We start from the raw sequence: 5,000 nt of genomic DNA on the forward strand, positions 1-5,000 counted from the left end.
TATATATAACATATATATAACATATATATAATATCATATATATATTATATAATAATATATAATATATATATAATATGTATGTAGTATATATATGTATATATATATATATATAGATATATATAATATAATATATATATATATATATGTGTGTGTGTGTGTGTGTGTGTGTGTGTGTGTGTGTGTGTGTGTGTGTGTGTGTGTGTGTGTGTGTGTATATATATATATAATATATATATATATATATATATATATTATATATATATAACATATATATAATATATATATATATATATATATATATATATATATATATGTTTTTATGTTTGTTCAGTCCTCCATGGACTACTTCTGCTTCCTTCCAGTTCGGTCCAGCTTCATCTACATGTACCACCATGGCGTTGGAAGTCCTATGGTGACAGATGTCAGCTCGATGTTCGTTGATCCTGGTGCTGAAACCACGGCCTGGCTCACCAAAGTATGGCTGTATCACATCTGCTGCAGGGTGTGCGATATACAGCACTGTTAAGGTTGTTTTCGGGCTGCTTCCTGTCTCGTATTATGTTCTTTCTGAAGTTTAGCAGGATGCCTCTGGGATATTTAAATTTCATGAAGGCATTAATTATATAGGCAGCCTCATCCTCAAGAAATTCAGGGCTGCAGATCCTCAGCGCTCTGAGGAAGAAGCCAATCACAACACCAAATTTTGTTTTGTTGCTGTGGGCGGAGTGCTAATGGATATAATCATCTTTATTTGTAGGCTTCCAGTATACAGAGAAACGCAGGCCATCGTCACTCCGAAGGATCAGAGTGTCCAGGAAAGGTAATTACTGATCCTCTTCCTCCTCCACGGTGAACTGCATTTTCTCATGGACGGAATTAAGCCTCGTCGGTGTATGTCGGAAGCACGACCTTCTTGGGACAATGACGAGGGCATCATCTACGTAACGACGCCAAGTTGAATGTCTGCCGATGATATCCCTGTAGTTATCCCTCTCTGGCGTCTCCATAAACAGGCAGGCCATGACAGCACTCAGGGGGGGAGCCCATGGCGAGACCACTAATCTGCTGATATTCTTCCCCAGCAAATTCGAAGTAGCCGAAGTCCACGCATAACTTCACTAGGCGAACGAAGCGATGTCTCGGCAATGGAAATTCAGCATCTGCCATGGAGCTGGTGACCATCTCGACTGCTCGGACTGCTCCGTCTGTGGGTACATTGGAAGCTGCATACATCGCGACGGAGAATAATGTCAACACAGCATCGGGCAGAATCAAACTATCCAAGGTCACGGCAGCAATACGAACAACTAGTAGGAGGGCGCAGTCGTCAGGTGTTTCGTCAGCTCATGTCTGATATATACTCTAACTTCTTTGATGTATAGGCCGGGCCATAAGTGAAAGGCCCGGGCGAAGCCAGAACTTCGCAAATCTCAAACGCATTTGATGTATGTATTTCTGACGAAGATATAATCGAAACCGGTCAAATACATCTCTTGTATTGTGAAGATATTCATTCTCGTTCATACCTTTTAGAGAAAAATGTGTTTATCTGATTAAGAAATAGGAATAAATAAATTAAGAATGCTCAATATTTTCCTACGTAGGGAATGTCACTATTACGGCTAAGGTTCTACGAAGGCTGGGTTAAGCTGGGCCAAATGCTCTACGTTCTGGTAGTCTGGTTGGCTGTGATCGTCTTGGAAAACGTATATAGTCTGGCGATATTACGTCATCATAGCAAATATCTGATTCTCTCTCCTAGGTATAAAATCTAGCTTTAAACGTGCCATTATAAACTGCAAAAGCAACCGATGTATACTTCCATGCATTTAGATTTTATGCAAGTAGGGAAAGAATAATAATACTTGATGATATCGCTTTAAAATTCCTTCCAATAAAATAATAGAACAATGCATAAAATGCAGTTCTAAACCGTATGAGCTTCCTTCGTTTTAAAAAAGGATGATTTATTCATTGTCCTTTTTCTCAGCTTATCAGACTGCATTGTTGACCATTCATCATTCGTATTTTCTCAATCTCATTGCAGAGGGAGGGTGGGGGGGGAGGAAGAAGAAGCCCTTTCGTTCGCGAAAATCATGACAATGGCTAAAAGATCGCACGGTCGCTTCTATCGGGTCTGTTGAATCCTTTTCCCGCCTTGATGAGATGCATTGCACGTTCCATTTCTTGCTGGAGATGCAAGAAATGACATGCAAGTAGGTCGTAAAGCGGTGCATGTCTTGGCGCAACGGTTGGCTCCTACTGGCAACAAATTCGAAATTCAAATTCTCCCTTACTTCCTCCCGGCTCAACGGTCTCGCCGTATCGCACATTTTCTTAAATCTACAGCTGAAAATTCTTCGCTTTTCTTCAGTTTTCGGACAAAAGGAAGCCAAAAGTGAAAGAAACGCTTTCCTTCTTTCGTTTTAACTCACCTCCAACACTGATTTGAATTTCTGGAAATAGAGAGAGAGGAACAAAACGGAAAATTAATATATTCCCGTTTTCTAAAGGTAGATGGAGTTTGCCAGCACATGCGGCTTCCGACGCGGCTGCCTCGATATTGAATAATAAATAAATTCCAGGGCACCTTTTGTCATTTCTTTGTTTATTGAGCGAAGGTGGCTTCCTTCAGCCTGTGTGCATTCCTTTGTTTATGCTGGTTTCTTTTAATGGATTTGTATCTTTTTTCACTATCCGTGTCTTCTCAATGGTTGAGGCAGCATGATGAGAATTTCAGCATGTTTAGCAAACTTTCTTCTACGGTTTCTTTCTGGTACATGTTACTAACAACTGTATAAATGTACAGATTGCCATTATATAATTACGCTCTCTGAAATCAGTAAGTATGATTAGCATTAATGTCTCCATAAGTTGATATGAAAAAAACAGCATTAAAGTGATTAGCACAAATTCTTTTTGAAACTGCCAATACATACATACATACATATGTGTATATATATGTATGTATATATATACATACATACACACTCTAGATAGATAGATAGATAGATAAATAGACAAACAAGCAGACAGATGATGTCACTAATCATTATTCGTACCTCACGCCCTGAACAAAGCCTGGATATCTCGTGCCTCCAAGATATTATATATATATATATATATATATATATATATATATATATATATATATATATATATATATATAATTGGTTTGAATATGGAGATGGGATAAAGCCAAAATACCGCTCACTGCATGTCACCCGCCCGCACAGCCGGGAGAGTGATACGTTTAGCAGATTTCCACTTAAACCTAAAGTTCAATCTGCCTGACCAACACGCCTTCAGATATTGGTGTTACGAGTGCGCCAAGCTTTCGCTGTAAAATAAACGTACGATATTTCCTGAAAATTCTGGATGCCTGACCAGCTCGGCTTCAAATGTCAATTTTTACTAAGCGTATGTACGGATGCGTGACCAGCTTGCCTTCAAAGGTTTATGGTACGCCAAGCTAACTTAATAAAATATACGCGTTTTTTTCCCAAGCGCATGTATATAGCAAACTCCATTTGGGTGATGTGATTTCTCATGATATGCCTGTCTATTCCTTTATCTATGAATCTTAAGAAATAGGGATTCTAATAGTTCTTCGTCCTCGTCAAACGACTGAATGACTTATACCATTTTTTGTTTAGGTTAATGTCCCTGACTCCGACAAGCTAATTCTATAAACTAATAATTAACCTATTTTCAGCTGTAATATACAGTAAAATGAAAGGCAGAGGAGAAACGAAAATGTTGAAAGTTTTTATTTGGTAGCCTTGTACAATCAGAAAAAAATGTTACCCTTTGAACAAACTAATATGAAAAATCGACAAAGTGGTGTGGAATAGCGAGGCAAAGTAGTTAGCACCGTAATCCAATGTTAACTGAGGGAAGCCTTCAGTCTCTCATTAACCACAAGTAAAGGGAACGACAGTTTTTTTTCTGACAGTACATACACACACATGGATGCGCGGGGTACGAGTGTGCTTGCTTGCCTCATTGCCTCTCTGCTTCTTGTCTGCTCCCAGCGCGTCAGGTCCAGAGATGAATAATATGTCAAACAATAAGGCATTATGCAACCCAGAGCGCACTTGTCTCTTTCATGCATCATGCTTATTGTGTATTGCTGATAATACTAGCTTGGTACATGGCAAATTTTGTCTATGTATTCATATGATTATAGCACTGCACACACACGCAGTCACTGGGAGAAGGAGGTAAGAAAGAAGGAAGAAAGAAGTATAGAAGAGAAGACATAAATGTATAGATAAATTGGTAGATAGGCAGAGGCTCTCTTTGCCTCTCTCTCTCTCTCTTTCTCTCTCTCTCTCTCTCTCTCTCTCTCCTCTCTCTCTCTCTCTCTCTCTCTCTCTCTCTCTCTCTCTCTCTCTCTCTCTCTCTCTCTTCCTTCTTCTTCTTCTTCTTCTTCTTCTTCTCCTTCTCCTTCTCCTTCTCCTTCTCCTTCTCCGTCTCCCCCTCTCCCCCTCTTCCTCTCTCTCCCTCTTCCTCTCTCCCTCTATCCCTCAACCCCTTTCCCTTTCCCTCTCCCTCTCCTTCTCTTCCTCTCCCTCTCCTTCTCTCCTTTTCTCCCTACCAGTGGACCATGTGGCTGTTTGCCACATGGCTCCAAGTCCCAAATAGGAACCATTCACTTAGCGAGGGTGTAGTGACGATGTTATCTGACCTCGCCTGACCCGTAAGTTCGTGTCCAACGCACGTCGTGGTAAGGTCAGCCTAGCCTCCCCCTCCGGGCAGGTTGACCTGACACCAAGACCCCGCGCAGCGCTTTTACCCTAAACCAGGTCGTAGCGTGTGTTCACCCTTTCACAAGTTTTGTGAGTCCTACGTACGTTGACTACCATTACTGTTCACCAGTGTACTAGAGTTCTTCATAGCCGTTATATCTGGTAGCATCGGAGCTGTTGTGTCCTTTTCGGCTCGCAACAAGAACACACCACCCCAGAAGAAAATAACACTCAACTGCTCCAAGAAAT

Source organism: Penaeus monodon, chromosome 7 (genome assembly GCF_015228065.2).
Source record: "Penaeus monodon isolate SGIC_2016 chromosome 7, NSTDA_Pmon_1, whole genome shotgun sequence".
NCBI classification, from domain to species: Eukaryota; Metazoa; Arthropoda; class Malacostraca; order Decapoda; family Penaeidae; genus Penaeus; species Penaeus monodon.